At 35.2% G+C, this 13,414-nt stretch overlaps 1 pseudogene; it reads left to right on the top strand.

The window, feature by feature from the left end:
• The window catches only part of LOC138162266 (actin-related protein 3-like), an 84,550-nt pseudogene extending 74,634 nt beyond the window's left edge, over positions 1-9,916 (top strand).
• Positions 9,917-13,414: the final 3,498 nt, after the last annotated feature.

The raw sequence follows: 13,414 nt of genomic DNA, 5'->3' as shown, positions 1-13,414 counted from the left end.
CTAATATAATTAATGAATATAAATTTAAAATAAAATCCCATCTAAAACAGATTATAGTATTTCATCCAAGAAATTATTCATCAGCAGCAAGTTAAATTTATACAAGACATGAAAGGATGGTTCATAATTAGGAAAATAATCAACATAATTGACCATATTAAATGTGGAAACATCCAAAACAATATTATTTTTCATCAGTTTTGGAGAAAAAATGCCTCTTGCAAAACACAACATTCATTTATGCTAAAACCATACAAAATATAGTCAAAGAGGTATCTTTTGTAATATATAAACAGTATCTGTTTAAAACCACAAACATCATATAAAATAGGAATACCCTAAAACTTTTCCTAACAAATAGAAGAGTAAAGCAAATATGCTCACCCTCCCAACTATTTAACATAGTTCTGAAAATGTTAGCCATAGCAATAAATCAAGAGAAATAAACTAAAAGTGTAAAGATAATTAAGGAGGAAATAAAACCATCCCTATTTGTCAATGATTTTAATGGTTTACTTAAAGACAGTAGAGAAACGGCAAAGTCACTTTTTGAGATAATTAATAGCCTCAGAGAAATTGCAAGAAACTCTCAAAAATCAACTGCATTTCTATATAATGAAAAAGAGTAAATAATAAAAAAGGAAAAGTCCATTCCAAATAATAACAAAATGAATAAAGTATCTGAGGATCAATTTACTGAAGCACACCAAAGTTTAGTTTCGATTCAATGAGAACATGCTATCTAAAGAAATAAAGAATAATTTAAATAACTGGATAATGAATTAAATAATCAATACTCATGGATAGACAATGCCAATGTAATAAAAATAGCAATATTATCAAAGTTAATTCACACCTTTAATGCTATCCTAATCAAATTATCAAAAATATTCTCCTTATTTGCTTAAAAATAAAACTACTGGGAAAACTGGAAAACAGGATAGAAGAAATTAGGCTTAGACCAATACCTTTAATCATATTCTACAACATATTCTAAATATGTGTGATCTTAGCATTAAATAGCATAGCATAAAAATGTTCATACATCTATATATATGAGATATATTCAATATTCTATTGAGTATCTTGCACCTTGGGATTACTTAGTAAAGAAAATCAGTTCAGTAGCTTAGAGGACATTATCTTATTACTCTCAGTACTGGCATGAGAGAGGAAGAAAGGATCTTTTTTGATTACACGTTATATTGTGGTTAATTCTGTCAATTCTATCGTCTCTAGAGCTTGACCTACTCAAAACAGAGAGAGAAGAGGAAGTTGTTTTTAAGTGTCCCTCCTTTCCCTTTTGTTTCCATTCTTTTCCTTCAACCCTTCATCCCAGTATCATTATGCTTGTTCCAAGAAACCCAGGGATCACTATGGCAACAACCTACCTATTCTTGGTAGGGAACATCCCACGCTTTATAAGTTGATAGGTGCAGTCAGCCTGCAACTCATCACAAAAGGAGAAATTATGTTTTTAGGGAGTGACATAAAGTATGTTATCAGATATGTACATATGACTGGTGGTGGGGATGGAGAATAGATCAGTGGTATAAGAAGAGCATCCTGCATATTGTCATCTCTGTGGAAATTTTCATTTTTATCTGATTTCTAGCTGCAAGGGTCCATGGCTCCCTTTCTTGTTTAATTGGTGATTTTTCTTAGACCTTGCACCTTTACTTCATGAAGTCATTCAGGTTTTATTGAATTATACAAATATGTCCATTAGATCCGCCAGGTTACGTGGAAATGGGCACTATAGTACTTGCCCCTGTGCTACACTCACTTGACAGCATTTAAAAGGTTTTCCGTTATATTAATCCAAATAAAGATGCCTCTGAATTGTTAAAAATCATTGACATATTTCACAAAACTATGTATGCCTTTCTGCAATGTACTGAGGATGGCAATGGCAATTCCACTTCTGTGATGGAAGATGGTGTATCCAAAAATGACTAAAACTTGTTCTTTAAACTGCTAACAGTTGTTCAGTAAATGATACCACATTATCAACAACATAATTGCCTAAGCTAAGGTTTCCACTAAAATTTGTCTGTCATCAAGATCATGCTAGGCAGATGCATGACAGATATATCTGGTAGGATCTTATGATGGGATTAAAAAAAGTTAATAGCTCAGAATGTATATAGCTTGCTTTGTATTCATTTGTTTGCATGTTTTTTCTCCCATTAGATGATAAGCTCCTTGAGGGAAGGGAATGCCTTTTTCCTCTTTTTGTGTCCTCAGCATGTAATACAGCATCTGCCAGATATTATGTATTTTAATACAAGCTTATTCATTTTATTTTTATTTGAAATTGCTACTTTCAGAAACTCTCAGAGAAGGACCAAGGGCTGTAAGAATCAAAGGTGATAATAATTGTAATGTTTTTACCACAGTGACTGGCACATAGTAAAATTATTGTTATAGGAATGTAAATTTTTAAGATCTTCCCTGCCCCTAGGTTAAGTGCACCTGGAGCCTGTGGTGGGAAGCTTGTTTTTCAAGAGATACTTTGTGATTGGGCAGTGGGTCAAGAGAGTTGTTACATTCTCTGAGCCTGGAGAAGGCTGTATAAACCCTGTTGTGAGACTTTGTTTTGGGGCTGACTTCCAGAAGTGTTGTGTGATTTGACCAGACGAGACTCTGGGCAGCTGTTGAACACCCCCCCAGCTTTGAAAAACCCAGATGTTGATGCTTCCCTCTCTGGTAACTAAGTATAGATGTAATGGTTGGACAGTTGGAGGCCTGTTGGCTTGATCTGTTTGATTTTCTGTCTTCTTGTAAATTTGCTTGTAACCTGTGTATACTCTGATGTTCGGGGTGCTGACTTTTTACCCTGAACTACGTAAATGATATGTTTGATTGATTAAAGCAAGATTGTTAACCCATTTTGAGTTGCTTTCCTTTAGAAAAGCAGAGCTAAGAACCTGTGTTGGCTGGGGATGTTGGGGTGTTTGCTGCTACAATTATATATAAATATTAGTTGATAAACACATGCATATGCACGTATATATACATGTACATGTGTATTACCATACCTATTATCTCTGCATACATACACACATACATATGTGCATATATTATATATATATATGTATTTATTTATTTATCTATGGTAGGCTACATTTTTTTCCTTTCTTTGTATCTTCAGAATTTAGCATAGTGCCTGCCACATAATGAGCATTTTTTTTGATGCTTACTGACTTGACACTTACAGCAAAAACAAAGAAGTCATCCTCTACAATTGCTGAAACTATTTGACCAAACTTTGTACTATACAATTTAGACTTCCTAGGCATATGGGAGAAATTTCTCTCAAAATCAACATAAGGAAGGAAATCTCCATGTGGCTAAAAGACTTAATCTTTCCCAGCCTCAATTTCTTCATCTTAAAAGAGGGAAAATAACAACATCAGTCTCACAGACTTGTTATAAGAATCAAACGTATAAATATATGTAACATGCTTTGCAAACCTTCAAGAATTCTATAAATGTTAGCTACTATTATTTTTGCTTTCAGGGTTATCTAGTATAACTCCTTTATTTTACACTTGAGATAATTGAGATGAAATGACTTCCCAAAGGTCACATAGAAAGTGAATGGCAGAGCCTGGATTCAACGCCAAGTTCTCTGACTAGAGATTTAGCCTTTTCCATTATCATGCTGCTGCTGATATGCTTGCAAGGATGCAGCTTTCCTATTACAATAACAATTACATTTGTTTAGTTCATCATAAATCACTCCTTAGGCAGCTTTGTAATATGGACAGCCAAAAATCTCCAGGGTTACAATTATAGTGGAGTTCTTTCACATCCACAGACAATCACTCTCTTTGTAGTCTTGGGGATATAACAGTCTCTCTGGATCACCATCCAACCTAGATAGCAAATGCTTGATTAGCATGCTGAATTCCTGTCTTTCTGTCAATTATCCTTCCTCAAAATCATAGCACATTCCCTAAAACTAAATGGACTGGTCTTGCCTAAGAAGAAAAAAAGGAAGAAAAACTCTGGATTACCCACAAGAGAAATGAGACTTCCAAAATTGAAGATTCAGAACCCTGAAAAATTCACTTAGATCTACTAATCATAAAGTCATGACTTGTGAAGCTCCAATCTGGTTATATTAAGTAAGCCAGATGCTTTTGCTGAAGTATTTTTTGGGATACTAACTTTCCAATGTGGGTGAGGAATGCATCTAGTAACCTCACATTGGCCTTTTTCCCTCATGCCACCTGCCCTTCATATGCATATGAAAGATTTCACTTTCCAAACTTCTCCTCTCCATTCCCCTTGAAAAGTAGTCTCTTCTCCCAAAAGGGTTATGATATCTACTCTGAAGAATTTCAAGTCTCCTTTATTCTTGCATTATCACTGCTATGTAAAAGATAAAACTCTTATTTATCTCCTAGGCAATTGCAAATTATAGCTCAATTTCAGAAATATTTAGGAGACCAGTAGGAAATATCTTGTATGATTGCCAGCTTTCTGAACCACAATCTATGGGCTGCCTGTTGATCAGCAGGTTGCAGTTATCTCAATATTTTATCAGAACATTCATATTCAGCCTTGCCAGTCAGACTGTCAGTTGTAAATGCAACTTTAATATGCAAATAAATTGATACAAAATTGATATCAGAGTTGAAGAATGAATACATGAATACATTTATTTTCTAAATTCAAAATTCTAGTTGAATACAAATAACTAAGATCTGAAATAGAGCTCCCTTCTTTTCCCCTCCCCCCCAAAGAAACTCAGATATTGAGCCATTTCTCTAATTGGGATTCACACCTCACTGAGATAAAGACCTAAGTAGAGAACAGAATTATTATTTTCAACCTTTTCAACATTTCTTTTCTATATTTAATGGTGTTTACTATTCTATATGTAATAAAATGGTGATGAAAATGAGATTTATTTTTTCTATTTCTATTTTAATTAAAAAATTTATATTTGAACAGCAATTTGCTTTTTAACTTACTAAAATTATCATCAGTTTATTGTTTTTCCTACAACATAAAATATGAGAAAAGGGGGTAAAACTGACTTAAAAATAATACTCAATTCAAAATTATCGAATGAGATGTATTTAAGGTATATCCTAAACCTTAAGACATTGCATAAATGCTAGCTAATTAATAATATAAGGAGAAGAAGAATGAGAGGAGGAGGAGAAAGAAAGACAAAACCAAAAAAATTATATAATGTTTTAAGCCAGTTAGCTAATATATAGAATGTTGGGTCTGGAGCCAGAAAGATCTAATTTTAGATCCAGCTTTAGATATTTAATAGTTGTGTCACTTTGAGCAAGTTACTTGTACTCTGTTTACATCAGTTTCTTCAATGAGTATAATAATATCCCTATTTTCCAGGCTTGTTGTGAGGATCAAATAAGCATATTTTTAAAGCATGGAGAACAGTGACTGGTAAATGCTAGATGTTTAATGAAATGTTTCATTCTTTTCTTTAAGGCTTGCAAACTGCTTTACAGAAGTTAGCTTATTTGATCCTCATAAGAACCCTGTGAAATTAGGTCTTGTGAATATTCTAATCCTCATTTTACATATGAGGAATCTAAAGCTTAGAGAGGTTAAATGACTTGCTCAGAGTCACTCAGGTAAAGTGTAAGAAATGAGATTTCGGGCTCAGGTCTTTCCAACTCTATTTCAAGTGCTACATCCTTTACAACATACTACCAACTGTTATATTGTCTATTATGTTTTTTTTTATTTTATTTTACTTTTTGTATAATAGAATGAATGCTGGACTAAGTATCAGGATACTTGTGTTCCACTTTTGACCACAGCATTAACTAGATGTGTGACCCTGAAATATTGATTTGACTCTTCTGAGTCTCATTTCCCTCATCCATAAAATTAGGGAATCAAATTAGAAGATTTCTACAATCTCATTCTAATTTGAGTTTTTCATTCCAATGAAGGATAACAATACACTTAAATTTTTGTTTTAACGAGAAACACAAAAAATAGCTTTCAGTGAAAAGTGTCCTTCAGTTGTCTTATTTGTTAATCATTCTACATGAGAAAGGACAGCTTCTATGAGTTTGAGGTTATCTATCTTTCAGAAACACATTTTGGAAAATTCATAGACTTTGTAAGATATTTAGTATCAAGTAATTGTAGAGATAAAGTTGGAAATAATTATTTCTATGAATCTTTCTAAACATGTATTTGATATTTGCTATTGTATATACTTATTGCATATACACATATCACTTTATAAAGTTCTCCTCTGAAACAAAATTTGGAACAACTCCTCTGAGGAACAGAAAGAAGCGACTAATATAAACATGTTTTGCCAGATAAATAAACAAATAAAGCTTGATAAATTGGATTTACTCCAGTACTAATGTGCAGTGCTATACCTACCAGAAACTCCTCCTAATCCCCACCTACTCCACAATTTCTAATTCTATATAAGACTTCAATCATCTGTGTTTTCATTTAAACTAACTCTGATATACACTATGTCAAGTCTAGTTCTTCATTACTCCAATACAACGGTGTATCCATGCTCTCATTCATTTAGGTATCCTCTCCAATGATGGAGATCACAACCCAACCATACCTGCCCGACTTGTATGACTCTTGTCCATGTCCTCCAATAATTAGTTCATCCCAACAAGTTCACCCAACATTCTAAGGCTCTTACTTTATTTCTCCTGGAGTTACAAGTATATCTATAGAGGACATAGGCTATAGATGAATCATACCTCATTCTGCCCTCAAAACCAATCCATTTTCCTTTCTGATTATACATTTATTTGATGACCTCTTTTCTACCCATTGTTCATGATTTTTTGTACCCACCAAGTACAGCACTACACCCTAGTGAGTGATGTTCAACTTCAATTGCACTGTGGAATTGAAGATGTGGAATTTCATAGCTAATAGCTATATAGTATCACTGAAATAATGTTTTTATTTTTAAAATACGTACTTTTAATTTAGTAAGACACCTAGAATATTGTTTTCTATCAGGAAGGAGAAAATAGAGTTGTTTTCTTCTATCTCTAAACTATTTTGGTTATATATAAAAAATGATAAAAAAAAATCAGTGAACCACTTACTCTGGTTATGGCATCTTCTTGGTTAATTTTCTAGTTCATTACTTTGGTTGGTGCTAGTGAGTGCCAGTGGCTCTGCTACCATCTATAGCCTGTAAGACTTACATCAAGCAGTAGGCATGGTTTCTTCAAATATAAAAATGATAGATGGATCTTAGGAATGGATAGTTACTCTCACGGCCCCACTAGCAGAAGGCACAAGCCTTGCTCTTGAAATGAAGTCTGTACTCACTATGCCATGGGAACCTCCAAGTGCATAAATGTTAAACCATTTAATCAGCACCAGGCATACGTCACCTAATCCTGGAGCCAATATAATCATCTACAGACACTTAGAGGTCTCCAGAGGAGAGAGCCAGGGAAGATGAAAAGACAAGGTGAACTTGTATTTGCCCTCTCATTAAATTTTGCAAGTTGCTATGTTTAAGTTTCTGTTTTATGGACCACTTAGGCAACTATTAACCTTTTTTAAAAAATACATTAGCATTTTTATTTCCCTCCTCTCTGGTAGTACAAAGTTCTGATTTTTAAATTAATCAGTCACCCATGCTTTAAATCTCCAAGGTTTTGAGTCCTCCGTCTCCCTAACTCCCTATATCAGATCACTCAGTAAGTAACATTCTTGCTACCCCAATGATATCTCTTATCTATTCACTTCTTTTCACTCCCACTGTCACCACTCAAGTTCATACCCTTATTCTCTATTGCCTGTTCAATAGCAGTAAGCCTTCTATCCAGTCTCTGTGCTTCTCGTCTCTTCCCTTAGCAAGCTTTTTTTTCTAAACATATCCTTGCTAAATTCATTTTCATGACACAAAGTACTATCTTATAACTCCTCCAATGCACTACTACTATGACTATTACTGCTACCACTACTACCAGAGAAAGCTAGGTGACATAGCTAATATAATACTATACCTAGAGATGAGAAGATATGAGATCAAATCAAATTTCAGACTCTGAGTCGTATAATTATGGACAAGTCTACCTCAGTTTCTTCATCTATAAAAAAAGTGATAATAATAGCACCCACCTGTCAGAGCTGTTGTGAGGATAAAAAGAGATATATTTGTCTTGTGCTTTGAAAACTATAAATTGCTAGCTATTTAAAAAAATTTAACTTCCCTCCTTGCTCACTTGCCTGCTGCTGTATCAGCTTCCTCTCTGTCTCCTGGAGTGTGAGGCCAGCTGGGCTGTGAATGGTTAGATAGCCTCGGCAGCCAGCCTCCCATCCTCCCCACACCCAGCACCAACCCAAAGGCAGTGGCTACAGCAAGAGGAAAAGGATTTGGAAGTTGGAGGGAAGGCTGCCAGCCTGTATGGTGGACTGGCACCGGGTATGCAAAACTTGGATATCTGGGGCAGCTAGGTGGTTCAGTGAATAGAGCACCAGCCCTGGAGTTAGGAGGACCTGAGTTCAAATCTAACCTCAGACACTTAACACAAAAACTAGCCGTGTGACCTTGGGCAAATCACTTAACCCCGATTGCCCAGCCTTTCTCCTCTGCAGAAAAAAAAATATTAGATATGCTGGAAATACAGAACCACAGTTTATCATCTTGTCATGTATTTTTATCAAGGAGTCTTCAAAAGTAGGAGATCAATCACAAAGGAGGGTGATAAAGGGTGTTGATGATCTAGACTTCTTTATTGGGGATGAAGCAATAGAAAAGCCAATTTATGCAACAAAGTGGCCAGTCCATCATAGTATAGTTAAAGATTGGCACTTGGTGGAGAGATTTATGGAACAAGTGATCTTTAAATACCTAAGGGCAAAAACTGAAGATCATTATTTCTTTTGACTGAACCTCCAGAAAACAGAGAATATACAGCTGAGATTATATTTGAATCCTTTAATGTCCCAGGCCTATACATAGCTGTACAGGCTGTCCTTGCTTTAGCTGCATCTTGGACATCAAGACAGGTAGTAGAGTGGACACTGACTGGTACAGTTATAGACAGTGGAGATGGTGTCACTCATGTCATACCTGTGGCTGAAGGATATGTTGTTGGCAGCTGTATCAAGCACATTCCAATTGCTAGGGGGAGATATATCCTATTTTATCCAGCAATTATTGAGAGAAGGAGAAGTAGGAATTCCCTGGAAACAGCTAAGGCAGTGAAGGAATGTTATAGTTATGTCTGCCCAAATTTAGTCAAAGAATTTAACAAGAATGATACAGATGGGTCAAAGTGAATTAAACAATATACTGGAATCAATGCAATCTCGAAAAAATAATTCTCCATTGATGATGGTTATGAACAGTTCCTAGATCCAAAAAACTTCTTTCACTCAGAGTTTGCTAATCCAGACTTCACACAACCTATTTCAGAAGTAGTAGATGAGATAATTCAGAATTGTCACACAGATGTCAAACATTCTCTCTACAAAGATATTGTCCTCTCTGGGGTTTCAATTGTGTTTAGGGATTTTGGACATCAACTACAACGGGATTTGAAAAGAATTGTTGATGCAAGGCTGAAACTAAGTGAAGAATTAAGTGGATGCTCAAGCCTATTGATGTACAAGTCATTACACACCACATGTAGCAATATGCAGTATGGTTTGGGGGATCAATGCTGGCTTCCACAGCTAAATCCTACCAAGTATGCCACACCAAAAAGGATTATGAAGAAATTGGACCTAGTATTTGCTGCCACAACCCAGTGTTTTGGGTCGTGTCTTAAAACTGACTTCATAGTTATAACAGTTAGGGAAGTGAGGAAGAGCTCATCTTTCTGATTACCTGTTTTGTCTGGCTGGCTGATATTAACATAACAAACTGACTTGACAAGAAAAAGACCAAACATAATTCAACAGGAATATTTTATTTTTTTAAAGGAATTGGGGTTAAGTAACTTGCTCAAGGTTACACAGCCAGTTATTTTGTGTGGGTGCCAAGTATCTGAGGCCAGAACTGATCCCAGGTCTCCCAAACCCTGGGCTGGCACTTTCACTCACTGTGCCACCTGGCCGCCCCCAACAGGAATATTTTAATAAATGTATCAACATACAAATGTAGAAGACAGCAAAAATGATTAAAAGTGTTTTTCTTTAGATAATATTTGAATCTGTGTGTAACAAAAATTAGTGGGTTTTAGTTCTTTCTGTGACTGGATATTTTGTATATTAATGGATTATGTAAGATTTGATGGAATTTAATGGTATGTAGATAGCTCTATAACACTTGAATTGTACACTTCCAAGTATATAATGCAAGAGCTTGTTTATATTTCATACATTTTTATACTTAGAGGGAAAAAATGTCAAAGAAAAGCTGTCGTATTTGAGGAAAAGAGAGAACAACTCTAAGGTAAATTTTTAAAAAAGCCTCATGACACTTGCTTACACACTCATGTTATTCTAGTTATTAAAATTTTCAACCATCAAAAAAAAATGGTTGTCTTTGCAAGTGCTTTTTGGAACCAAAGCTAATATCTTGCATTAAAAAAGAAAATTTCAGTAGCTCCCATTTACCAGGTGATTAAAATATAGATTCCACAGTCTGGAATTCAAGGCTCCCTGGATTTGTTCCCAACCTACCTTTTCAGTTTTATTTATCATTACTATCCTTTAAACATTCTATCCTGGATCCAAACTGGACTACTTTCTGTTTCATGAATATGAGTTGTGATTACTACCTTCAGGGCATCTGTTATCTTCTACTCCCTTCTGGAATGATAATTCCCTTCACCTGGCCAATGATTATTGCATGGCCCAGTTGAAATGACATGTTTTCCAATTCAGTAAGTCCCAACTGTACAAATATTTATTTGGTTTGTACTACTAATGTGGGCATTATGTTGGGTACTGACTATACAAAAATAAAACCAAACAATAGCAGCAACAATAATAAAAATAACAATAGCACAACAATCCAACTTCTTAAGGAGTTTTTGCATTCTATATGACATAGCATGGAGATGGTTATATAAGTATAGAATGCAAACATAAGAGTAGGAAATAATTTTTAAGAAAAAGATTTACCTATCAGAGGAGGGGTTTTGGAAGAAGGGGAAATTCAAGGAAAAGAGCTGTATAGGAAATGAAACAAAATTGTTTCTTAAAGAGAGATAGTGATGCCAAGAGGCAAAGTTGAATAGGGAGTGTATTTCTAGAAACATCAGCAAAAAGACTTGGAAGGGAACAACATAATTGCATCTATAGAAACAGCTTGAATGTAAATCCATTTGCCTAAAATGAAAAAAAAATGAAGTGAAAGAAAATATTGTGAAATCAGATGGTAATGGTAGATAGGAATAAAATTACAAAGGGACTTAAGTCCCAGATCCTTACCCCTTCCCCAATTCACATTCTATCTTGTATTAATATTTTGTGTTATAATATCCTGCATTATAGTTCTTTTTGCACATCATCTTCTTTAGTGGATTGTAAGCTAAGGACCAAGTCTTCAATGTCTTTGAATCTATAATAGGAAGGGGAATTTGAAGACCTTCCCTGCTTTGAAAATAAACTCTGTCCCCTAATAGGATGAATGTAATCACATGGAGCCCATGGTTCAAGGAGTTTGCTGAAGGATGGAGCAGAGTCCACAGAAGCTGGGAGTCAGAGCAAGCTAGACAGTTGGGAAGAGAATCAAGCATCCCAGGGAGACAGATAGGCTTGTGAGTAAACATTGGTTAGTGGGAAGGCTAAAGGATGTAGTGGCTCTCTGTGCTATTGTAGCTTATTAACTTCTTTGCTACTATGATAGAATCAGCCTACTGGTTTTGAGATTTTGTTTTCTGGTGTCTGAATACATATTTTGCTTCTGTCTTCCATATGGAGAGTCTGTCATATTTTGTGATTGAGTAGCATGCAGGTATACTTAAAGTGATCATGGAGGTATCTCGAGGAAGGAACAGGAAGGTTATTCATTTCTTGTGAGAAGAGGGCATCCCTTCCACTAGAATGAACCATCAGAATGAGGTGTATTACAAAAGACAGAACAAGAATTTGTACCCTAATGCAGTCAAGCTTCCCCCCTGTCCCCACGGACCCCGTCCCTTCTCCCATTGGCTGGGAGGTGAACTCTCAGTCTTGGCTCAAAATCTAACCCAGTGGCGATAACAAAGGACCCTGCCACTATCTCTGTTGGCAGGGAGGCAGGACAAGAAGCCAAGGTATTGTTCATATCCTTATTTGGTAGATGCTAAAGCAAGGGAGAGAGAAAAGTCACAAGCAAGGGTGGAGGTCGAAAACCTCTGAAGGGGCCTAATGCTGATGTGGCAGTAGTAAAGAGGGGAGGGAAGGGTGAAACAGAAATTCCGGCTTGCACCCACAAACTTATGGGCTGAGTTTTCACCTTTCTCATTTAAAATGTGGAAATGAGAGGTATAAGCTGGGGTGTAGATCCACATGGGGGTGGGGCTTAGGTGTTTTTAGATAGCCTATGAACCCTCGAATGTTTGGCCAGTGGAATGCAAGGGGGGAAATGCAAATGGGGTGGAAATAATAAAAGGTCTATGTAATTGTCTTGAAGTGTACCTGCACCTTTTAAGTTACCCTTTTCCACAAGGGGGTGAAGGCCAGGTCCCTCATCCTAAATGATGTGATATAATAAAATTTTTCCTCAATTCACTGAGGGCCATGTAGAGTTTTTTGGTTCGATGATTATTTCTCATATGAATGATACACATCTAAAAATATGAAGTTGTTTTCCACCAACAAAAGAAATGCATGGCCTGAATGGCCCCCATGTGACTCTTCTCTTTGTATAGTGATTCCATGTGTTTCTGATCTAAATACTAGTTGTATCTTGTTAGGCACAGTATCTTTTTTAAATACAAAATTAGTGAAGAATTACTGATGTTCTATTATATCTAAATTGAAAGATGATAAAGACTTAAATGAGCAGTGAGAGACTCATTTAACTAAGTGTGTTAAAAAAAATGTAATCTCTTTTGCCTTTCTAAGGACATAATTCAATTAGATTTTTATTAGAGTTTTTAAATTTTCAGTTTTAATTTTTGCCTGGACAGAAATTAGTGGTCCATACCATAGATACTTTGAGCAAATTATCTATGAAGAAATTTAAAATTTAGTGTGTTTGTAGATTAATAAAATTAATGCTGAGTCAAAATATGAATTATCTCACAGATTTTTGCCTCCAGAATTAAGAAAACATATTAATAAGAAAATAACTTTAAGGGGCTATTGAAAAATAGTTTTTTTAAAGGAAGCAATCTATTATCTCACTTAGTTTTTTTTAATTTAATTACAAGAAACTTATTTTTAAAGCATCTAATATAGGTATGCATTTTATGTATATGTATGTAAATATATATATTATATATGTAAAGATTTTAAGATAAATATTCCA

The sequence above is a fragment of the Petaurus breviceps genome, unplaced genomic scaffold (genome assembly GCF_028583685.1).
Source record: "Petaurus breviceps papuanus isolate PSGF00001 unplaced genomic scaffold, PetGlider_PUasm1.0 186, whole genome shotgun sequence".
Lineage (NCBI taxonomy): Eukaryota > Metazoa > Chordata > Mammalia > Diprotodontia > Petauridae > Petaurus > Petaurus breviceps.
This window is presented reverse-complemented; position numbering and strand designations above follow the sequence as displayed.